This window comes from Acinonyx jubatus, chromosome F2 (genome assembly GCF_027475565.1).
Source record: "Acinonyx jubatus isolate Ajub_Pintada_27869175 chromosome F2, VMU_Ajub_asm_v1.0, whole genome shotgun sequence".
NCBI lineage: Eukaryota > Metazoa > Chordata > Mammalia > Carnivora > Felidae > Acinonyx > Acinonyx jubatus.
Window position 1 is genome coordinate 34,559,277 of NC_069394.1, and position 24,480 is coordinate 34,583,756.

At 49.1% G+C, this 24,480-nt stretch overlaps 1 long non-coding RNA gene across 1 annotated transcript; it reads left to right on the plus strand.

Annotated features, from left to right (window-relative positions):
• Nucleotides 1–213: 213 nt before the first annotated feature.
• Nucleotides 214–22,914, plus strand: LOC106980068 (uncharacterized). Its single transcript, XR_001431019.3, has 3 exons — nucleotides 214–419; nucleotides 15,853–16,043; nucleotides 22,155–22,914. It is a non-coding gene; the product is annotated as an uncharacterized LOC106980068 (long non-coding RNA).
• The last annotated feature ends 1,566 nt before the right edge of the window (nucleotides 22,915–24,480 follow it).

A 24,480-nucleotide genomic window follows, 5' to 3' on the forward strand; every position in this document is an offset into this window, starting at 1 on the left:
CTCGCTCCCCTGGTTTCCATGACACTGCACTTTCCCACGCCGCCTCCGAGTTTCTGACAGCTCGTTTCCTCGCTGGCATCGCCCCCCCCCCCCCCCAACTCAGCCTCTCCCCGTGGGCCTGCCCGAGGCGCTGCCCTGGGCTCTCTCTCCCTCCTCCCGCTTGCGTGCCCACGGGCTCCCCCTCCGCCCCTGCCTCTCCAACGGCTGCCGTCCCTCCGTAGCCCCCAGTCCCACGTGGCTAGGGCTTACGGAACTCTTACCCTACCCCCACCCCATGTCCTAAATCACTGGACGTCAGACTGGTGCCCCTGGAGGTGTTCAGGCGTGGTCTGGCCCGCCAGCCACATGACCTGGTGGGATGTCCTGGAGGTGACTTCACATGCCCCCTGCGCCTGAGCCCCGCGGCTGGCCTGCGCCAGGTAAGGCTGTGAGGGTGCAAGGCTTACAGGATGGGATTCTGTAAAACGGCTGCACGAGTTCAAATCCTGCCTCTGCTACTTGCCTCGGGCAGGGTCCTGTATTTGTTCATCCATTTATGCAGCAAATGTTAATCGAGCCACTTCTGTGTGCCAGACTCTGTTGAAAACACAAATGGAAAAACCAAGCGGCTCCCCACACTCTTGAGTCATGGCCTTAATCAAATAAGGTCCAAACAAATGCCAAACTGTGACTCTGACGAGCATTGTGACGCAGAGGCACAGGCTGCTGTGAGACCCCCACCTCCAGAAGGTCTCCTCTGGGCTGTCAGACACAGTTTCCTTGAGGACATGCTCTTGAAGCTCAGGTGTGAAGAATGAGTGTGGGGTTATGAGGTGTGACAGGCTGAATAATGGCCCCCAAAGATGTCTACATCCTCATCCTCAGAACGTGGGAATGTGTTACCTTACAGGGCAAGAAACCTGTGATTCTATCAAGGAGTGGAGCTGTGAGTCTCCTGGATTATCTGGGTGGCACAATGTCATCACAGGAGGCCTTATAAGAAGGCGGCAGGAGGGTCAGAGTCAGAGATGTGAAGATGGAAGCAGGGGTCAAGTGATGGCGTTGCTGGAAGGGGGCTGTGAGCCAAGGAAGCCTCTAGAAGCTGGAAGAGGCAAGGAAATGGATTCTCCCCCTCGAGCCTCCAAAAGGAGCAAAGCCCTGCTGGCCCACTTTGGAGACTTCTGATCCTCAGAAGTATGAGACAGTTTGTGTTGTTTTAAGCCACTGTTTGTGATCATTTGTTACAGAATCAATAAGAGACTAACATACTGGTTGAAGAATGGAAAAGCGTGTGCCGAGGCCGGGGAAGCGAGATGGGTACCTGTGATTTAAAGAAAGGAAGTGTGGTTGCAGCGTATGTGTGGGTGTGTACGTGTGAGTGTGTGTGAGGGGGTGGCAGCCATGGGGCTACACAGCTGGGCAGGCGCCAGACCGTGACCGCCAAGCAGCTCTTTCAAGCAGCCATTGATTGGTTGATGTTATCAACCCCTTTAAGCCTCAGGCTCCTCATTATAAAAAGATGACTTTATAGGGTCATGGGGAAAATGAAATGAGGGGTGCCTGGGTGGCTCAGCCGGTTAAGTATCTGACTTCGGCTCACCTCATGATCTCGCGGTTTGTGAGTTCGAGCCCCGAGTCGGGCTCTGCGCTGACAGCTTAGAGCCTGGACCCTGCTTCAGATTCTGTGTCTTCCCCTCCCTCTGCCCCTCCATGCTCATGCTCTGTCTCTCAATAATAAATAAACGTTAAAAAGAATTAAAAAAAAAAAAAAAGAAAATGAAATGAGACAGCGTAAGTCATGATAGCTGTCGGTAAGTCGGTAAGTGCTCATTTAATGTTAAGTCCTATTATGATCCCGTGGCGTTCCTGCTGGGAATTTGGTGGAGCCCCTCTGGGGCTGTGGAGAATGGAAATGGAAAGGCAGATGGGGCGGGGGGGGGGGGGGGGGGGGCAGTTCGGCCCTCAGTCAGAGCAGTCGAGCTTGTGTTTGTTTGCTCATTGGATTTGGCTTCTGCTTACGCTCCTGTTTAAATAAAAGGTTCCTCAGCTAAAACAGTTTGAAAACCACTGCTCTAGTCTGTCTCTGTTTCTTCCCGTAAAGGAACCCTGCTGTGGAGGTGCCACCATGATTCGTCCTGCATCAGAACCAATCCCCGACCACTAATGCCTCAGCCCTTCGTGGTCCAGCGGCCTGGGCTTTGGGGTCAAACTGGGCACTTTGTAACATAGAGTCCATTTTCTTTCCTGGCACTTCCTGTGATCTGTGTTATGTTTTCTTGCATCTTTCCTTTACGTCTGTCTTCCTCACGGGACGCTAAGGTCCACGGGGCCAGGAATCTCTCGTTTTGTTAACCACAATATCTCCAGGGCCTGACACTGTGTCCCGACATGATAATAACGGGGAACGCTTGGAAAATGCCCCCTCTATCCCGGGCACTGTTCCATGTCCTCTATACACATCCATGGACTTAATGCTCAACCCTACCTCACATAGTCAGCATTCAAGGTTTGTGTTGAATTCACGGCTTCCCATCACTTGTGCGCCTGGTGAGTTTCTTAGCCTCTTTGAACCACGGTGGCCGCGTGTGTAAAGTGGGGAACAGCGTCATGGACGGTGGTGGTGGTGGTGAGGAGGAAATGGTGTCACGATGTCTGCCCGTCTGCAGGCTTTGGGTCTGGCGGCAGCAGGTACCCAGGAAAGGGTAGCCGTGGCACTGACCTCCCTGTGCTGGGTACCGAGTGCCCTGGTTCTGGCCGTACCGTCTGGACAGGGCCTCAGCTTCAGTCTCATGCCCCGAGCCGCAGTGGATTCCTTCCCTCCATCAGCCTAGTCACTTCCTGCAAAGTTTCTCCTGCTCACTCCTCCTCCTCTTTCTCCCCTGGGCCCAAACCAGCACATCTGCCTTTCTGGGCTCCCACTCCCCGCCCCCCCACCCCCTGCCCATTCCGATGAACCCTGCAGGCAGCTGCTTCCTTCTGTACTCCACTTCTGTTCCCACCTTCCCTCTGTGGGGGGGGGGGGGGGCTCCCCAAAGGCTCCTACAACCCATACCATCAAGTGTGACCCTGCTGGGATCCCGAGGACCAGCATAAGTCCACACCCTGCCCAGTGGCTCCCAGGCCACCACTATCACCTCTGGCAGGAGCCTCTACCTGTGGCCTGGCCCTGTCTGTCAGCCTTTGCTGAGCCCTCTCCTGTACCCTTCCAGTGTCCTGCGTACCTCCATTGCTACTCATCTGGCGTGGTCTATACGTGTCTGTCTTTCACGTGCCTGATGTAAGTGTGGTGGAAGTGGGAGATCCCCGAGGACCAGGATTCACTTTTTTTTTTTCAGTGCGAAAAAAGGTGATCTTTATTAAAGCACAGGGGCAGGGCCCATGGAGCAGAAAGAGCTGCGGTCACTTTTGCTCTTAAGTAATTCTGGAATGTGTCCCCTTGTCCCCTTTTCCACCACCACCCTAGTTGAGGCCACCCCAGTCTCTCACCTGGATGATCACAAAATATCATGGTCTGTCTCCTCTGGCCTTGTCTCCTCCCATTGGGCATTAAGGTAATCCTCGGAAGGCACCAGTGAGTTTATGGCCCTCCCTTTCAGGGTCTCCATTGGCCTCAGAGCCCTGGTGACCGGTTTCCCTCCCTCCCCATCTAATTGGATCCAGACACACTGAGCTGACTTGTAGCGGCTTGAATGGACTGAACTCTCCAGATGATTGAAATGTTCTTCCTTTTGCTCAAGACTCTCCCTTTCTTCTCCTGTCCGGCCCTCCTCTACCCGTGGGCTAATTCCTGCTCATACCCAGATCTCAGCTGAGATCCTCCACCTGGGAAAGGGCTCCTTGGCTACCTGTAGCCTTGGCCACATGACCTCCTCCGACCCTACACACTCCCTGCTTTATTGTGGGGAACACAACGGGGAGTGTTGCCTATTTGTTGTATCCAGCTTGCCTGTCAGTTCTTTAAGGGCAGGGCCCCTGTCTCCACTACCCCAGAGCCAAGCACAATGCTTGGTACATAGTTGGTGCTTAATAAATAAATAGAACTGAACTACTCCAGAAGTTTGGTCAGGCCTCCCAATCCCTAGCCGTCTCTAAATTTCACCCACTCTTCTTGATAACAAAAGCCATGGCTGACATTTATTGAGTGCTTATCTTGGGCCTGGCACTTTGTTAAGCACCTTGTGCATATCATTTACTCCTCAACAGCCTTGCGAGGTAGGAACTATTTTATAGACACTAAGTCTTCGACAGGTGACATAACTAACCTAAGGGCACACAGCGTGACAGGGTAGAGCTGGAGGGGAACCCTGCTAGTTGACTTCCTTCTCAACCTCAAGATGACCCTGTCCTCCACGCCCACTCGTTCCCCACCTTCTTCACCAAGTCTTCTCCTGCCTCTGGCCCCCAGGGTCTCTGTCTCACTAGATCCTTCTGGCCACTTCATCTGTGCTATTGCTCCCTGATTGCACACTGCCCTGAACAGCTCTGTGGTACAGAGGTTTTGCAACAGTTAATCTCTCTCGCTAGTGACAAAGTCCCCAGGGACAAGGGCTGAGTGAGATCTGTTTGTCTAGAACCCCTGGGATATCCAGCACAGTGCCAGACACATGGCTGACACCCAGTTCACCAGTAAAACAAAGGCCAGGTCTCCAGGCTCCTGTCCATCTGAGGAGGTGGCTTGGTTGGTTCTGGTCTCTCTTCTATTCCTAGATCCATTTAAATAATGAGGAAAAGTGTCAGGGCTCAAGGGCATTCGTTGATGGAAAACTCCAGCATTTTTCTAATCCCAGTGCTTGGGGGAAGGGAATGCCAAGATTCATTGATGCTAAGTTTGTGAGCAGCATCTTGACTTCATTTTTCTGGTTAGGGAGTCCCATTTTTAACCATAGCATGTTCCTGGAAACCATGTCATAAATCAGATTATCAAAAAGAAGGTATTTAAAAGAGGATATTTAATCAGCAAAAATTTCATGCCCCGAGCACTTACTATATGCCAGGCAAGCAATGAGCTAGGTGACGGGAGTCAAGTTAAATATGACATGACTGTGCTCTCAGCGGTCTCACTGTCTGGCTAGAGTCATGAAGCAACACATCACGGCAAAAGGCACCTGAGTTTTGCATGTTCTTCCTCCCATCTGCCTCTGCGAGTTCATACCAAGTGTTTCCAGAAGTTTCCCATGGGTGTTTCCCATGGGGCTCATGTCTAAGTCCAGGCATTGCCGCTAACACGTGATTTCCATGATCGCTTCCCCCTCTTCCCGGTGTAAAATGTACCACACCCCTGCTGGGCACCTAAGGCTGATGATGAAGCAGGTCTAGGACCTGTTCTTCAGTGAAACAATTCTGCAATGCCTGACATGGCTGGACCATGTCAGGAACCCCTCCCCTCTCCCCTCCCCACATGACCCAGACTTGATTCCATAGGTTCTGAGCTCTCAGGCTGAGCTAGGTTATATTCAGATGCAGCCCTTCTTTAATGACGAGGGCTCACTCACTAAGGCACAGACATCTGCTTGACCTCTTGTCCCCATGGGACGAGCCCTCATTCAGAAGGTTCCTCGCTCCTTCTAGAGCATCAGCCCCTGGCAGCTGCCCCACCACTTCCCTACAGAAGCCCACACCTGTCCCGGTTTTGCCACAGACACAGCTCTCTACTCCCCCCTGTTCCTCTTACACATGAACTACTTATTTATGCTCAGATTGAGAAAAAAGACAAGAAGGAAATATTCTAAGAGGTTGTGATTCTGGGAGACGCTATTTGCTTTTTTATACTCTGCTATCTTTTCTGAAATTAAGAAAATAAGCATATGTCGCATTCATAATCCCCACCCCCCAATAAAAGCTTTTAGCTGTGGTAGATGTTGTTACAATACAAAATTAACAACACAAGCTGTACAAGCAAAGAGGAAAGAAAGATACATTTTAAGGTGTCAAGGAGAAGTAGAAAATCTTCCAAAAGGAATAATGTTACAATTGGAGGTTCCTAAACAAATGAATCCTAAATACAGCCAAAAAATATACCATAAAACCAATGCCATAGTGACTATAAATCTCCACAATTATTCAAAAGAGTAAAATTATTTTCCAGGCCCTACAAAATACACACATCACATTGATTATATAAAGGCCTGCAATGAACTTTTAAGTGTGTGTATCACATATTAAACAACACCCACAACTTCACAACCTTTATAACATAGCAAGGCATGGTAGGTTAGCTATAATAAACAGTACACATTTAATTGACGATAGTTATGTTCACTTTCCACTTTAGAAGTGGGGCAATGCTTGGTCTCATGACTTCCCTTTCTCTGAAACAAACAGGGATGTTCAAGATCACTCCTTGGAGATCAGCGCTGAGCATAAGGGGTGTGATTTAAGTGTCTATTTGCTCTCGGTAATGATGCTCTACTGAAAGTCTTGTATTTATTTTATTTTATTTTATTTTATTTATTATTTCATTTCATTCCTGCTTATTTATTTTTGAAAGTAATTTTCATTTTTTAATGTTTATCTTTTAAAGAAGTTTTTTATAATTTTTTTTAACATTTACTTATTTTTGAGAGAGAGAGAGAGAGACAGAGTGTGAGGGGGGGAGGGGCAGAGAGAGAGGGAGACAGGATCTGAAGCAGGCTCCAGGCTCTGAGCTGTCAGCACAGAGCCCAGTGTGGGGCTCGAACCCGTGAACTGTAAGATCACAGACTGAGCCAAAGTCAGACGTTCAACTGACTGAGCCACCCAGGCTCCCCTAACGTTGATTTATTTTTGAGAGAGAGAGATAGAGTGTGAGCAGGGGAGGGGCAGAGAGAGAAGGAGAAAGAGAATCTGAAGCAGCAGGCTAAAGGCTCTGAGCTGTCTGCACAGACCCTACCATGGGGCTTGAATCCACAGACCACAAGATCATGACCTGAGCCAAAGTTGGACACTTGACCAACTGAGCCACCCAGGCACCCGGGACTCATTTTAAATATCTGGAAGGGCGGATCTGGCAACTTCTCCTTCCTTCACGTCTGCGTACTGAAAGCCACAAGGCAGGGATCAGCATCGGGTTAACGCGGGCCGTAGGAAGGCTGCCACAGGCTCTAAAGTCCGGCCTTCCCATCCTTTCCTTCCTGCGGACCACCCAGCAGCAGTAACTGTAAGTGACCGCAGTCAGTGTACAGAACCCGCTGCTGGGTGGCTGTCTTCATCTGGGACAGTGACAAGAAAGGGATGGCTGGGGGAAATCAGGCGTAGGAAAAGACCTTGGCCATGAGCTGCTCTCACGCCTAAGAGCCGCCACCAGTGACATAGAAAGGGCACGCTCTGTGCCTGGAATTACGACAGAGATGGTTAATTGTACATCATTGCTGCAGCTGTGAGAGGTAGTATCATCCCCGTGTTATAGGTGAGAAAGCAGAGAGAATCAGAATCCGCGAGCTTAAGAGACTTACCGTATATTGGTTTGCTGCAGCTGCCGTAACAACGCATCACAAACCGGGCCCCTTAACAGCAATTTCTTGCCTCCTGGTTCTGGTGGGTGGAAGTCTGAGAACAAGGTGCCTGCAGGGCTGGTTCTGGGGGCTGTGAGGGAGGACCTGTTCCACGCATCTTTCTCCTAGCTTTCGATGTTTGCCCGCTATCCGTGGCGTTCCGTGGCTTGTGGTTACGTCATCTCAATCTCTGCCTTCATCTTCGACGGCATTCTCCCCAGGTGCGCGCCTGAGTCCAAATTTCCCCTTTCAAAACGACAGCGGTCATATTCAACTGGGGCCCACTCTCATGACCTCATTTTGACCATTACCTCTGTAAAGACCCTGTTTCCAAACAAGACTCCGTTCTCTGTATCGGGGTTAGGACCTGTCTTGGGGGAGAGAAGCGGACACAGTTCAGTCCAGTCGCCTCTGAAGATCTCCCCTCCAAAGAGTTACAGAGCCGATATTCAAAACCGTAGACAGTCTGACGCCAGCTTTTAGCCAAACCCTATGCTGCCTCCATCCCGGCTCTTCCTGGCTACCAGCCTCTCTCCTGTAGGACACATCTATCACATGGGACCCGTGACTATAGAGGACAAAGCCCACCTACCACTTTCGAGGACTTCCTAAGTAGAATCTCTTATTTTCTATGCTTTCTCCTGGAGGGACACGCCGATGGCTCAAGTCTTTTTTTCCACGTAGGGACGGACGGACATCTGCTCTACTGAAGGAGTGTTCCCCTCCCGCAATTTTTTTTTTCTTTTAATTAAAAAAGCACCGTCCGTATAGCCCCAATTTAGACTTTGTCTTGGTTGGTTCTCTCGCCAGAAGATGTCCAGCTCTGGACTGCGTCACACCCGACTGGGGTACTGTTGGGATCCACCTCACTCCTTTCTGGGGTCTCAGGGACCCCTCCGGCTGGGTGAGGTCGTCAGTGAATAAGGCAGACGCGCACTGAGGGTCTTGTGGTGGCACGGCCGGCCGTGCGCCCAGACCCCCCTTCAGAAAGCACTTGCCGCCCCAGCTGTGGGGAGCCCCTCCCTGCAGAGAGCATCACGAGGCCGAGGCCAGGCCCCCAGCCGGTGACGGGCTGAGGCTGGGGTATGAAGGCCCAGAGCTTCAGCCTACTACGCGGCAATTCTTAGGGGCTATGTTAGTTCCAGAGTCCCGTGCTGTCTGCCGAGGTTGTCCTTGGGCCTAAATCAGAGCTCAACGTCTCCAAGTCACTCCAGCTTCCTGCCCCTCCCTTCCTTGGGTGTTGCCCTGAAGAGCACGCCCTCATGAGCCCCCACACTCAATTCCATCCCAGAGCTTCCCAAGAGCCTGCCCTGGGACTGGCCTCTCCAGGGACTCCAGTCAAAGTTTGGTCCTGAAGTTGCAAAGAAGCAGCACTAAGTGTCCACAGATTACTTCTATTTGGGGGATGGGCCTCAAACTTGAGCTTTCCCAACATCTGGCCAGGATGCTCAGAGGCCTGTCCAGACTCCCTTCTGTTTGCACCACTCGAAATGAGCTGACCAACATCTTTCTCCCTCCCTCTCCTCCACAAAGATTTATTGAGAAACTACTATGTGCCAAGTGCTGTTCCAGACACTAGAAATATAGCAGTTAAAAAAAAAAAGAGAGAGAAAAGTTTTTAAACTCATGGAGCTTACATTCTAGCAGGGGGAGCAGGTAATTACCTGATAAATCAGTAAAATAATGTCACTGGGTGATGGTACTATAGGGAGGAAAAAGCAGGCAGTGGAGAGGGTTTGGGCAGGACAAAGGGGATAAGGTGAATAGGGTAAGATTCACCAAACAGGTGATATTTTAACAAAACCTGAAGGAGGTGAGGGACTGAGTCATGAAGCTATTTGAGGGTCAGCCTTTCAGACAGCAGAAACAGCATGTGCAAAGGCCCTGAAGCAGGAGCTTGCTGTCCGTGTTGAAGCACAAGCAAGGAGGCTGGTGGACGTGCAGCAGAGAGGGAGAACAGTAAGTAGTGAAATCAGAGGTCATGTGTCGGGGGATAATGGGACTGCAGGTGTGGAGGGCCTTCTAGGCCACTGTGGGGACTTTGGCATTGACCCTAAGACATGAGCCACGGGAAGGCTCTGAGCAGAGGAGAGACATGATCAGAGGGAACACCTTAAAGGCTCACTCTGCTGTGTGGAGAAGGGCCAGGGAGGGTGAAGGCAGGAGACCCATTAGGTGGGGGATCTCAGTAAATTCCGGTGGGAGGCAGAGGCGGCTCAGCCGCGGCGGCGCGGTAGACGTGGCCAGATTTTGGAAACGTTTGGAAGGTAGAGCTAATGGGATCTGCTGTTGAGCCTTCCAGGGAAGCCAAATGTGTGGCTGGCAGGATCCCTCATGTGAGCACAGCCAGCAGCGTCTCTCAGTGTGACAAGCACTCTGTCGCGGCCTTGGAGCCAGACACACCTACGTGTGGACCCCGACTCCATCCACACTAACAGATTGCCTGGAGTAGGTTACATCAGCTAAGTCTCCATTTCTTCACCCGTAAACCGGAGAATCCTTATATCACGGGATCATTGTGAAGATTAAATTAGATAATGTAGACCAAAAAGGGCAGGCACAAGGGTAAGATGATTATTTTCAATAATGCAGTTTCCCATAAGCCCCGGAAAGAGAGCAGGGGCCCACGGAGGGGAAAGGAGAATCTGAGGGCCAAGGGAATGTGCAGGAGGGGCTGGGGCAAAGCCGGGGTGGGGGGGGGGGCAGCAAAGACAGCCCGGGGCAGCGGGAGCGCTAGGGTGGGGAGACGGCAGGAATCCAGGGCACATGCTCGCCTTCTCCAGTGAGGCTGGGGGATTCCACAGCTTGGGCGGGTTGGGGCGGGGGCGGAGGAAGGTGGAGCAGTGGAAAATGGGAACATCCCCAAATTCTGGAGAGGATGAGGTCATCCCAGCTGAAGCCAATCAAAACTCTCCCCTGGGCAGGCAGAAAAAGGGTTTTACTAGGCCAAAAACTGCAGAGATGGCTAGCAGCTGCCAAGAAAGGGGGCGAGGCAAGTTCTGGGCCCGAGGCCATGAGCCCCAGGGGCCCCACCCTGGCTAGAAAAAGAGACTGGAGGAGTGGTGGGGGGCAGCCCAGAAGCCAGGGGAAGGGGGGGCCTGTCTGAACCGTCTGGTGGTGATGGGGTATGCTCCTGGAAAAACCGATAGGTCCTGGTCACAGGCAGCTGACAGAGCTCTGTGAACCAGGGCTCTGCGATTCTGTCTTTTCCTTACGAAAGGACAAAAAGCAGGATTCACGTTCCTTCCATCAGAGATGTCCTACTGATTTATGCATGTGTGTGTTTTTGGTTTTGTTTTCTTTTGTTTTTGCAGCCAACCAGGACATAGGCAGAGGTTAAACTGGGGATCCTGCACGAACCTCCCAGTTAGGGCAAGCCGTGGTGCAGAACAGGATGTGGGTTCAAATTCTGGTGTGGCTGTTGACCTCAGGCACGATGTTTGACCTCCGAGTCTTGTGAAAAGGAGATCACGGTTATTCGTGGGTGTCCCCTGATGGCACTTCTCTCCCCTCCCCCACCCCCGAGGTCAGGAGAATGAAAAGAGACCTTTCGTGTGTCACGGAGGCCATGGGGGCTGGTTTCTAGGGGCCAGAGTGGAGAGGTGGGGTCTGGAACCTCGGGGAGTGGGCACATACCCCAGGGTCTCTGGAGCAGCACCCCAGTTGCAGGATGGGGTGCCCTCCTTACGCGATGTCTCCCAGTTCGGATGCCTTCCCCCTCCACACTGTCATCTGTTCCCAAGTCAGCAGGGCCCCAAAGAAATGGGACAGAGCACTTGGGCGAGGGACATCCTTTCCCCAGTCGTCCCTTAAGGTAGAAGTCCCCCCAAGCCCAAAGCCTTCCAGAGGCACTAACGTCAGCCAGAAGCAGGGCCGTGGAGCTTTTCTGGAAATCTCCTTCTCGAAGCGTCACCTCCGGGAAGGACACTGCTGGGCTGGGGGCCAAGTCCCACAGCTGCTCGGCACCCGCCTGGCCTGGAGTGGCTTCCTGTGTGCCCGCTCACACAGTCACAGTCCTGGGGTCCCGGGGGCAGGGGTGCTGGCTGGCCATTCCCCTCCCTGTCACCACCCGCTGCAAGAAGCCAAAGCAGCCCACTGCCAGCAGATTCCCATAGTCTCTTTCCCTTGGGCAGGAATGGAAACAGAAGTCTCTCTCCCTCCTTCTCCCCCATCCCTTGCCTGCCTTCCTCCCCTTGACTGTTCTTTCTCTGGTCAGGTCGCAGGCTTTGAAAGCCATTTGGGTTTTATGTCCAAGTAACTAGGTAGAAGACAGAAGCTCTGACTCCTGGTCCCCAGTCAGTTTTTCAGGCCAGCACGTCATAGGATTTGAACACAGGCTCCAGGATCTCCCCAACCAGGCCAGTGCCCTTTTCCCGAGCGGTTTCTGTGTGCCGGGCACCGCACTCAGTGCTTGAGGGGCGTTATTTACTCCTGACGACAAGTTCAGGAAAGAGCCACTAGGAGCTCTAGTTTACAGATGTGAAAATGGACATAAGCAAGTTGCTTAAGGTCACGCGCACCACAGCCTGCGTCGGGAGCCAGGTCTTATGACTTCAAAGTTGAGTTCTTTGCCACCATATCACACTTCCCAAAGCATGTTCCGTGAATCATTCATTCCTCTAGGTCGGCCAGGAATGACAGAGACCCGGGGTCAAGCATGCTAGGATGATGCTAGCCTCTCGACTTCTTGGAGAGTCTCAGAACATGTTAACAGATTAAAGGCTCTGAGAAGTCCTGCAGGGAGTAAATCCGTTTAACTCTCTGTAACCCAATGTGTCCCAAACTTATCTGCACTTGGATCCCACCTCCCCACCCCACCTTGTTTTGTTTGTTTGTTTGTTTGTTTGTTTTTAAAGGGACACTGTTTCCATCCCAGAGAAGGCTCTGGGAAGTGCCACCCAAGGTCACATTACCTGTCGTGTTTAGATATTGCCTGGCAATATGGCACAAGTTCTGTGCCTGGACCTCAATAAATATTGGTTGGATAAAATGAATATGCTTCTCCCATTTTCAGCCATCCTCACCCATTCCCCACTCTTCTTTCCCCTGAGAAATTCCTCAGCTGGGGGATATACCCAGGCCTGCAGATAACCCACTCTTGATGTCCTCCTGGGTGGCTCTTCCGGGCTGGACTGGTCACGTGGGAAGAAAATTCCATTCAGGCAGCTCCTGAGGCCTCCCCTAGTCCAGCCCCTCGGAGGTCTCTGTTCTAAGGATGAAGGGAAACGTTGGAGACAATCCCGTCCTGTTTTGGCCCCAGGAATATGGGTGTGGAAGAGGGGGTAGAAAGTCTGCAGCCCTCCCAGCCCTTAAGGCAGAACAACTCAGACCTTGAGGTGTCCCTCCTCCCCTGCTAGCGCTCACACCTCCATTTCCACGCTCCTCCACTCCCTTCCTCTGCGTGTACCTCTTCCTCCCTACCCTCCCGGCCTCGGCCTCAACTCCCTACTGGAATGGAATCAGAAGTCCTCACCGGGGACCACGAACACACGCCCAGTTCGGGAGATTCAGGGGTAATTGCTACGGGACGGGGCTCAGCCCTCCTGTGCCTTCAAATGCAGCCAGGGTCAGGCTGTGTGCTAACACAGGCTAGTTCTTGTCAGCTGCTCCCTGCCTCCTCCAGACCTTGTTCCGTCATTGCGAGCCTCTCCTGCTTCTAGCTCTCGCCTCTTGCTGCACAGAGATGCACAAGTCCCTCTGTCCTAAAAAGCTCCTCTTGATCCTGTGTTCCAGATTTCTCTTGTTCCTTCTCATCCAAGCCTCTTGGAAGCTTTATCGGCTCTCTCATCTTTGGTTCCTCAGTCCACCAAGGACCTGGCCAAAACCACCTGGTCCCTAACTTCTGCCGACACTGGACTCTCTTGCTCATTTCCTCTTTACAAACAGGCTCGGCTTCAATGCCTCCTCAGCCCTCGCTTGCTTCTCCTTGTGTGTCCGTCCTCTGCCTTTGCTTCTCCGTCCCCTCCGGGGCTCATCATCCTCTGCCGGCCCCAGGAAGGCTATCGTTACCCTGCGTTTGTCCTTAGTTGATGGGTCTCCTCTGCCCCCTCACACTCCGCTCAAGTGATCTTAGCAGCTCTCATGGGCCCGACTTCCTCTTGATGATCGATACCTGTCAGGGACTGAGTCGTGTGCCCCCCAAATTCCTATGTCAAAGCCCAACCCCCAGTGTGACTGTATATGGAGATGGGACCTCTAAGGAGGTAATTAAGGGTAAGTGAGGTTATAAGTGCAGGGCCCGAATCTGATAGGACTGATGTCCTTATACGGAGAAGGAGAGTCACCAGAGATCTCTCTCTCTTTCTGGGCTCGCACAGAGTAAAGGTCATGGGAGGACACAGCAAGAGGGTGCCATCTGCAAGTCGGGAAGAGAAGCCTCACCACAGAGCAGCTCTGCTGGCACCTTGGTCTAGGACTCCAGCATCTAGAGCCTCGAGAAAACAAATTGAAGCCACCCAGCCTGTGGCATCTTGTTACAGCAGCCTAAGCTAACAGGACATCTAAGCGGATCAGTTAGCTTTGCCTGCATAACAAGCAATTCCAAAATTTAGTGGCTGAAAACAACAGCCATGTATTTAACTTCCCTTTCTGCGGGTCAGCGGTTTGGTCTGGGCTCAGCAAGGTGGTTCTTCTGCCCTTGGCCAGGTCCACTCATGTGTCTGTGGCCAGCTGCTGGCTTGGCTGGGTGCTGGCTGGTCAGGTGGCCCCAGGAGGGACGGCCCGTCCCCACGCCATGTTCTCTCTCATCCTCCAGCATGTGGGCCCGGGCTTGTGTTTACGGCAGTGCAGCATCAGGCTTCTAAGAAAGCAGAGTTGAGGTTTGCAGGAAAAGCCTCAAGCTAGAGGCAGAGATCCGGGTCTTTCCATTCACACCTGGTCCCCTGCTAGTGGACTTCTCAATATCAATTGTCATTGGGCAATGAACTAGGAATATAGACTAATAATTAAATAAGCAAATTCTGGGAGAAGCACCTAGCACTTTAAAATGTGGTTGACGGGGCGCCTGGGTGGCTCAGTCGGTTAAGCGTCCGACTTCGGCTCAGGTCACGATCTCGCGGTCCATGAGTTCAAGCCCCGCGTCGGGCTCTGTGCTGACAGCTCAGAGCCTGGAGCCTGTTTTGGATTCTGTGTCTCCCTCTCTCTGACCCTCCCCCGTTCATGCTCTGTCTCTCTCTATCTCAAAAATAAATAAACGTTAAAAAAAATTAAAAAAATAAAATAAAATAAAATGTGGTTGACAGGACTTGACAGACATGGGATGAGGAAGGATAGTGAAAATAGGCCTTCTCCTGGGCAGATGGCTTGGTGGGCTGGATGGAAAGTGGAAATAACTTGCTGAGCACTTATTACATGCCGGATACTGTGCCAAGCACCCGGCACCCAGAGGACATCGAGGTGCTTGAGAAAAGGTCTCTGGAGCCAGACTTGCTGAATTTGAAGCTCAATTCTGTCATTAAGCCAGAGAAAGTTACTTAACCTTTCTGTGCCTTGGTCTCCTCCTCTGTAAAGGAGGCATGATCACGATACTTCCCCGGGCGCCTAGCTGGCTCTGTAGGTAGAGCAGGCGACTCTTGACTTCAGCCCCACGCAGGCCTGGAGCCTACTTCTATTGTTTTTTAAATCATCATCATCATCAGTAATGATGATAAATAATGGCACTTACCTCACGAGGCTGTTGCAAGGATTAAATGAAATAATACACATCGGTCCCATAGAAATGCCCAGCACGTGTGGTATCCTATAAACATCTGCTCTTGGCCTTATTGTCTCATTGAACCCTCGCAACCGACTTAAGAGACAGGCACTTCTGTCTCCACTTTACAGGTGAGGACACGGAGGCCTGGAAAGGTTAAATAATGGCCCTACCACGCATGGCTAGGATGTGGCTTTGGACCGAGGCAGCCATAACTCTAGAACCTGTTCTAGAACTTACGCTGTTAACCACCACTTCCTCCATGCCCCGCCCACCCGCGCCCCCCACCCATTTACCATTCATCAACAGCAAGAGAACGTGTTTGAGGCTGAAGATCATGAGTTTGGTTTAGATGTCGATGTGGAATTGCTGCTGACACATCCAGCAGCTGAGACTTCTGGCCAGCAGCTGGGTTTGTACGTGGAGTACAGAAATCAAGACACGGTGGACTGATGGGGACATGTAGACAGATTGAGTCACGGCTGGTAAGGTCACACAGGGAGATGGTGTAGCATGACAGCAGGGGAGGGCCCGGGACACATTTAAAGAGTAGATGGAGGAAAAGGAGTCTGAGGATAGACAGCCACGGAAGAGAGAGGGAGGTTTTGGAGGGAGGGAGACCATACGTCTGGGTTCACCTTGGGAGAGTCTTAGTTTATGACGGTTAGCCTGGCATAATAATTCATTAGTGCCCCTTGTCTCTTTAAATAGTGGCCCAGTTTGGAAGACAACTGATATATTCACCCTCCTTCGGGGGTCAAGGAGGAGAAAGCATCCGGGAGGAGGAAACACAGGTGTAAAATACCACGGAAAGAACAAGGAAGCGGTGTTTGCAATGTGGTCTGCTGGAGTTGAGTTTGGCAAACTGCTGACTTTGAGAGAGGTTTCTGAGGAAAGAAGTGGTAAGTACGTGCATGCTGACATCTGAAAAGGAGCTCAGTAGAGATAACAGATATGCACACGTCACTATCTTTGAGACCGGGGTTACAGAAGTGAACAGACAGGACTGTCCTGATGGAATTGTGTGTGTATTGGGGGTGGGGGGGGTGGGGTTGGAAGAATCAAGTAGAGTGACCTGGTAGAATCACTCGGAGCTATTTGAGGTACATGGGGTGGGGTGGGAAGCCCTCTCAGAAGCCCTAACACTTGACCTGAGAGCTCTGTGAAAAGGGTGAGTCTGCCTGGGAAGCTTAAGAGATGGAACCTTCCAGAGAGGGAGGTAAGAGTTCGTGCAAAGGCCCTGAGGTGGGAGTTTGAAAAACACAAAGGAGGCTAGTAAGGGTGGCTGTGGAAACCAGAGGGGAGAAGACGGATTCGAGCGTTAGCACAAGTGAATCGACGGCCCTGGTGACTGACTGGATATGAGGCGGGGGGCGGGGGGAGGGGGGAAGCAGGGGATAGTCTAAGGGTGACTTCCCATGTCAACTTGGGAAACGTGGGTACACCCCTCCCCACCCTCGATGGAGCTGGCAGAAGGAACTGGTTTTGAAGGAATGCGATGAATCACGTAGTGAGTTAAATAGTGGTTTATCCACTTGGACATGTCCTTTGTCCAACCCTATCCTGTGAACCTGTGAATGTAACCTGATTTAGAAGAGCAGTCTCTGCAGATGTAATTAAGGATCTTGAGATAAGATCATCCTAGGGTTAGAATGGGCCTTATATCCAATGACAGGTGTTCGTGTAAGAGAAGGGCAGAGGGAAATCTGAGATGCAGAGGGGACAGGAGAAGGCCATGTGAAGATGGAGGCGGAGATTGGATTCTTGGCAGCCATGGCCAAGCAATGCCTGGGGTTACCAGAAGCTGGAAGGGGCAAGGAAGGATCCTCCCCTAGAGCCTTCAGAGGGAGCGTGGCCTTGCTGACAACTTGACTTCGGACTTCTGGCCTCCACAGCTGTGAAAAACTAAAATTCCTGTTGTTGTAAGCCACCAAGAATGGACTAATTTGTTATGACAGCCACGGGATACCAATACGGACTCCTCCGCGTTGAGTTAGGGTGGGGGGCACATAGAGGTGTTGACTGGGCAAGTGCATGAGCTCCCCTCAGGAGAGAGAGTCCAGGGCTGGAGATAAAGCTTTGGAAGCCCATTGAGCAGGTGGCAGTTTAAACCAGTGTTATCTCTGAGGGGACCCTGGAACATGGCTCCAGAAGCTCTTTCTCAGAAGCACAGAACCAAAAGCTTTCCAGATTTTTAAAAACAGATTTCACTCACTGATATAACCAAACACCCACACTATATATATATCAATGAAATGTAATGTTCATACCAAAGAATATGTTTATATGCATTTTAATATCTCCCAATAGATTAAAGAATATTTTTATCAGATTATTTTAAGTCAGGAATGCTTGCACTTCCTTGGACTTCTTCTGGGTCTGATGTGACACGAGCCCGTTTTACATCTGACACTACTGAGAATATATAGGGAGAAGGGCGTATACATTAGAAGGAAGTGCCAGAAATAGTATTTGTTAGTTTCTGAAATTGCATAGCATAAATTTCTCCCAGGGCCCCTGGGTGGGCAGAGGAAGTGCTTCAGTTTCCTCTTTATCACTTCTCTCAAAATGGTCCACTCGCCGATATTGCAAAAGTGACATTCCTCTCTTAGCACCTGGTATGCCTCTAACATTTGCAGGGCCTGGGCCAAGAGTACAAATAGAGGCCCGTGTAACGCATATCTAACAATCTCTCAATTATTAAACCCATAAACAGTTAATTAGAATGCAGTGTTTCTCTCTACCTTGACGAATAACTTCCTAATGCCCTGGAAGTCCCAGATCAAGTTCAAAACCAGCAGGCTTTTTGGAGTTCGCACTGGAATGTGGAACATGGGCAGGGCTCCCTCCCGGCCCCTTCTCCCACTCCCTGCTCAACAGCACACCCGGAGGGGCCTCCCAGGATGCAGGCTGACACCAGTGCCCAGAGCCAAGCTTCAGCCACAGGCTCCTACAAACAGAGCCTCAGGCCACCCTCAGGCCTGAACACCACCTTGGCTCCAGAGGACTGGCCCAGAAAAGAGGCCCTGCATAGGCCCTAGAGTTGATTTGGGACATTTGGGGCAGGAAATTCTGGGATCTAGGAATTTCTGGGATCTGGAATGGCCTAGGGACAAGTTTGGTCCTGTGGCTCTGTGGACTCCTTGACCAGCGAGAAGGGGCACAGAGCACAGGACCAGGACAGGGGCTCCTCTTGCCTAGGTAGATCTAAGGTGGGGGTGCTGGTCAGCCTGCACTCTAACAAGAGAGTCAGAGAAGTAGACCAACACCTGGCCAAGCTCATGTGCAGACTTTCTTGTGTACTTTTCAGTTTTGAGAAAATGCCAGGTTAAAAAATGAAGTACCATAGATATTTTGAGCCCTGATTAATAAACACTATTACCATGCCACTATTTCACTGAGTTCTAGAAATCAAAGGTCAAATCCCTAAAAAGTTTCGAACATGGTAAAATAAGACAATGAAGCAATAACTTGGGTGGCAGTGCTTTCTGGAAGTTTTTTCCACTTCTTCCTTTCTCCCTGCCTTCCTCCCTCCCTCCTTCCAATCCATCTCCTTCTTTCCAAAGCAGGAAGAGCCTAAATGAAGGCCATAGGCTTGGATGCAGTGGGAAAGTGCAGCTGAAGTACAAAGCAAGAGGGCCATGGCAGAATTCTAAGAGATGTCAGTATCCAATAATCAAGCCAAAGAAGAGCTTCTACCAAGGAAAGTTCTGGAGTGGCATGGTAGGGAGAGGAGAGACTGGGGATCCATAGACTGGGGAGGAAAGAGTTCCACAGGAGGGAGTTGTCCAGAAGAGCAAATGCCTCAAGGAGGTACCATCTTCCTCAGGCCGACTGAAGCAAATTGGGCCCATGCCTCTTCCAGCCCAGTCCCTCTACTTCTCTGGAGAGCACCAGCTCTTCCTCATACCCCATGTGGGGCTGCTTCAGTCCTGCCCCATCTTTTCTCACCCTGCATTTCCCCGCTTTATCACAGCTGTCCTCACCGTTGGCTTCCCAACGTCCATCTCCATCCCTGGTCTCTTTCTTGAACCTCTAGCAGAACAGTGGGTCCCAAGCATGTGCTTTGGTTAAGGGAGATGCTCACCAGATAATGGTCCAATGACCTTGTCCAAAACAGAAATGTTCACCAGTGTTCCTGATTCCCAAAGCGAGGACAATCTACTTCATCTCTGGAGAGAAAAGTGTGCATAAGCCCTTTATCCTGTGCTCTTCCTGTCCCCTCAACATTGGAACGTTCTTGTCCTTTCCCCTGCTCCCCAGAAATGCTCTTTCCTTGGTCTGAAATGTTCTCTCCCCCATCCTGCCCTCCCAGTTCAAATGTCACCTCTTGGTGACTCCTCAGGCAGGAAGGCTTTTCTGGATAGTGTGTGTGTGTGTGTGTGTGTGTGTGTGTGTGTGTGTGTGTTCACCTCTTATATTTTTCATTGTATATTTTCATTGTCTCCTTTCCTCCACCAAAATTGTAAGGCTGGTAGGGAAAGTTTGCTTTACCCAGTGTACCCAGTGTTATAAACCAAATTTAAGTGCCCCAAATTTGTAGAACATAGTAATACTCTCTCATAGAAGTTTATTTAAAAGTTCAATGGGTGATGGGCACTCATATTAAGGAGGGCACTTGTTGAGATGAACACTGGATGTTACATATAAGTGATAAATCACTAAATTCTCCTTCTGAAACCAATACTGCACTATATGTTAACTAACATGAATTTAAATAAAAATAAAATTTAAAAGTTCAAATTTGATGAAGCAATCAGGAAAGATTTTGTTTAAGAATCCTTCAGTCTTTGTTAATCTGTTTTTCAGGGATCAGCCCCTCTGGGTTTATCCAGGTTTTAAAAGGGCAACCTACTATCTCCCATTCTGGGTGGGATCTGAGCCTAATATCTGTATTATGTATCATCACTTAATTATAGGAGAAAAGCTCTTAGATGTTCTGCAAGTATCTGGAATTTAAAATGCTTTAAACTTAGCCCCTTCCCCAATATCTGTGAACTTGATCCCTCATCTCTAAATTTTGTTCAAATGTTCCCTTCTCCAGAAAGTCTTCCTTACTCATTCTATTGAAATCTACAGCTGCCTCTTCCCTAGTCATTACGTACAACCTCTTTCCTGCTTCATTTTCCTCCATAGCACATATCACTCCCTGATATACTACATAGTTTATTAATAGTCTATTAATTACCTATCTCCCCTCAATAAAAGATAAGTTCCATGAGGGTGGAGTTTGTTCATTGCTGCATCCCAGTGACTAGAGCAGTACCTAGCACATAGTAGGTCTTTTTTTTATTTGAGTGAGAGAAAGAGAGAGAGAGAAAGAGCAGAAAGAGCAGAGGAGAGGGGCAAGGGAGAAAGAGAAAGAGAGAGAATCTTAAGCAGTCTCCACATTCAGTGCGCAGCCTGATGTGGGGTTCAATCCCATGACCCTGGGATCATGACCTGAGCTAAAATCGAGAGTCAGATGCCCAACCGACTGAGCCACCCTGGTGCCCCTGAACTATTTGATATTTTAAAAATCAATAGAGTTGTCCTAGAGAGTGGTGGCTTCCTATCACCCATTTCTACCTCAACTTCCATACTTCCATACTTCCACATGGCCCATTACCTGTCCAGGAAATGCTCACTCTAACTCTTCAACTTGGCTGTCAGAGAAAGGATGGGTCCTGATTAGTTTAAGCCATTATCTATCTGCATGTATATTACCACCTCCTTCAGGAGGGCACAAGACGGAAGTTGACCCACTCAAGTGTTTTCTCTTTCCTCATAGATGTGGACAAGATAATGCCAACTGTCTCTGGCAGCCATCTTGTGACCACAAAACCAGCCAGGGGCAAAGCTGTCATTGAGCATGCAGAGCTGAGAGAGAAAGAGTTTGGGTCTTCCATGCACCCTATGTCTGTACTGCTGGTCCATTCATTCCCTTATTCGACAAATACTGATTGAGCACCTGGTATCCATCAAGTACCATTTTACATGCTGGGGATACAGCTGTAAATCTAAACAGACAAAAATCTACTTCATGGAGCTTCCATTCCTGGGGCAGGAGGTGGTGGGGAGAGTAGTGACATCATGAAAATGACTACAATACACAAGTAAATAACATATAAGTGCTATGTAAAAAAAAAAAAAAAAGCCATTTGCTAGAATGGATTTTCAAACACTGAAGTCCTATATGTGTTGTGTGTTCTTTTCAAAGATAAATCAAAACAACCCTTTTGGAAATTGACAATCGTTTAGTTTCCAATGTGTAAGAATACATCATTGTGCACTGGAGTTGGGATTCTGATCCTATTTTTTATCTAATCCAATGGTTGAAGACAGGTGGAAATTGTGAAGGACTTGGGAGCACTCCTGCTGATTGGGATTTAAAAAGGCATTTGTCTTTGGACGAGGGTAAAGACCACATGAATAAATATCAGAACTGCCTGTCAGTGTTGCAAAAATATCAGACACAAACAAGGCAAATGACAACAGAACAATAAAGCACGCATACACATATGTGGTGGTAATTCTTTGAAATGTGGATTACCAATGCACTGGCAATGAAAATGAACCAATGCTATCATGCATCACATATTTTGGAGATGCTCCTAAATTCTGGCATAAATTTATCCAACATCAAGCATCATTTTGAAATGTACATGGAATACCATATAAAAATGATCAGAGCAACTTAACATTACAACCAGAATACAGTGTATCAGGAGATAAAAGTGTAAACTCTGCTGAAGCCAAATGCATATGATTATATTTAATTGCAAAGCCTGGAACTGCTAAGTTTATTGACAAATTGTCAGTCCTGACACCAAAAAAAAAAAAAAAAAAAAAAGCGGAGAATGATGATCAAAGTAAACATAATGACTGACGAGATATCTCTGTCCAGCAAAATAAATGACAGAAATGGCAGCCGATATAGAGCAGCCATTTTTATCGGTACAACAAAGTGAAATGAGTCACTGAAAACTGGCAAACCCAAGTGATATTCTGAATCCTGGTGGTTTTTTTTTTAGGATTGTCAGTATGGCAGCCTATGAGTCAAGTGAAGAAGCCCATGAAAATATTTTATGCTGCCAATTTTGGCCAGCTTGTACGGACAACTGACTGATAACTTGCGGTATGGACTGGAAGCAAGAATTTAGGGTAGGCATGGATGGGCTGAAGCTCTGGCTGGCAACATGAGAAATCTGTCTCCATATTCAAGCTGTTACCGCAAAGCTGTGTCTCCTCAGTGCCCTTATATACAAAGAAACCGTTGCCCTCCAGAATGCGTGTGCAGATTTAAGACAAGTACTTAATGAAGCTGATAAACTTGTCAATCATGTCACAAGCAGGCAGTTCAATAAAGACCTGACCTGTTTTCTTGGCTGAGTGAAGAGACGGGTGGTGACTACAAAGAACCACTGTTTCAAATGAAAGCTCATTGTCTTTTGATTAGAAAAGTTTTTACTCTACCGAGTTATAAGGGGAACTTTATTTTTTCAGAGAAAACTTTCCTTTGGTGAGATAGTATAGCAGGGTGGGCGTGGCTTACAAGTTAGTCTGTGTGCTCATCTCAACTCCTGTATATGCTGTTACCAGGCAAGTGTATGAGGAGTCGGCCATGGACACCCGGGAGATGCATTGGCAGAAACCTGGCCCCGTCTGGCAGAGACTTCGATCCTGGGACTTGAGGTTTTTGCTGTTGCCTGAAAGACCTGGTTTTTAACTCATCTGAAAATAGGAGGAGACATTTAGACGACTTAATAAAAAGGCCAAGGAGTCAAACTGGAAGTGGTTTAGTAGACAAGGAAACTTTTACTGCACTACTTTAGGACATCACCAAATAATTTTGGACCTTAGTATGAAGAGCGGATCCTAGAGATAGTGTCAGATGGTTTCTTCAAACTACTTTTCTGGTTCTTTCGTTCGGGGTTTTTGTTTTTGAATATAGTCATTTATATCATTTTCTTCCACTCGCATCATTTTGAGTGGGAATTATCTTTCAGCATCTGATCCAGTCAGGGGAGACAGTTAAACAGAGTAGGAGTCAACGTTTACTGGCACTTTCTTTGTGCAAGGGACCGTTGGAAGTGCACGTACTCATTTAATCCTCTTAGTGACACCGTCAGGTAATATCATCCCATAAATAAGTGACTGTTATTAGCTTTGTTTTATAGATATTGAAACTTAGGCACAAAAGGTTAAGCACTTTGCCCAAGGTCGCACAGGTAGAAAAGCCAGGATTAAAGGCCAGACAATTCTGCCTGCCAAGGGCAAACTTTCAACCATTGCGCTATATTTTTTAAATATATAAATATGCATGTATGTATATACTTAACATAAGTGGTACTTCATTGCTCCTGCAACAAATGACCACAAGCCTGCTGGTGAAAGCAGCATGCGGTTATTATCTTAGCATCATGGAGGTCAGAAGTCCGAAATGGATGTCACCAGGGCTGCGTTCCTTCTGGAGGCTCTAGGGAGAATCTGTTTCCTTGCTTTTTTCATTTTCTAGAGGTTACCTGCATCCCTCGACTCTTGGCTCCCTTCCCCCATCTTCAAAGGCAGAAGTGTCACACTTTTCAGTTCTCTGTCTGACTCTGACAATGATTCTCCTGTCTCCCTCTTTTGCTTGTAAGGACACTTGAGATTACATCTGGATAATCCAGTATCATCTCTTGATCGTAAGGTCATTGACTAGCAACCCTAATTCCATCTGCAAGCTGAATTACTCCTTGCCACATAGCATAACATGTTCACGGGTTCCGGGAGTTGGGACATGGATATCTTAGCGAGGTCGCCATCCTGCCAACCGTAACTTTCTTAGTTCACACTCCGAAACTTAAAACCCAAAACGGTGTCCAGTGGATAATCTCCCTCTATGTCTGCTCCCTGGCCACATAGCTCCCTTCCTCAGAAGCAACTGATGTTATCCTGTGTCCTAGATATATTTTATGCATGTAAAGGCAAATATGTATATTTGTTATTTTTTTAATTGTTTGATCTTCCCTACAAACACTGTCCTACATATTGCTTGTTTTCATTTAAAAGCTATGTCCTGGAGATCGGTCAGGTTGATATATAAAGATCTGGGTGTGCTTCTTTTCTGTGTCTACATCATCTTCCACTCCATGAGTGTATATTATGTTGTATTTACCTTCTTCACTTAGCCCACAGGACAGGTCAGGGTGGGGGGGTCTCCAATCTTTCAGTTGTTTTCAGTGTTTTGCGATACAAACAATGCTGTAGCGAACAGCTTTGTACCCTCGTCTGGAAAGTGTAGAGTGTGTCTATAGGATTAACCTCTAGAAGGAGAATGACAGGGTCATGGAGTCTGTGCATGTGTCATTTAGCTAG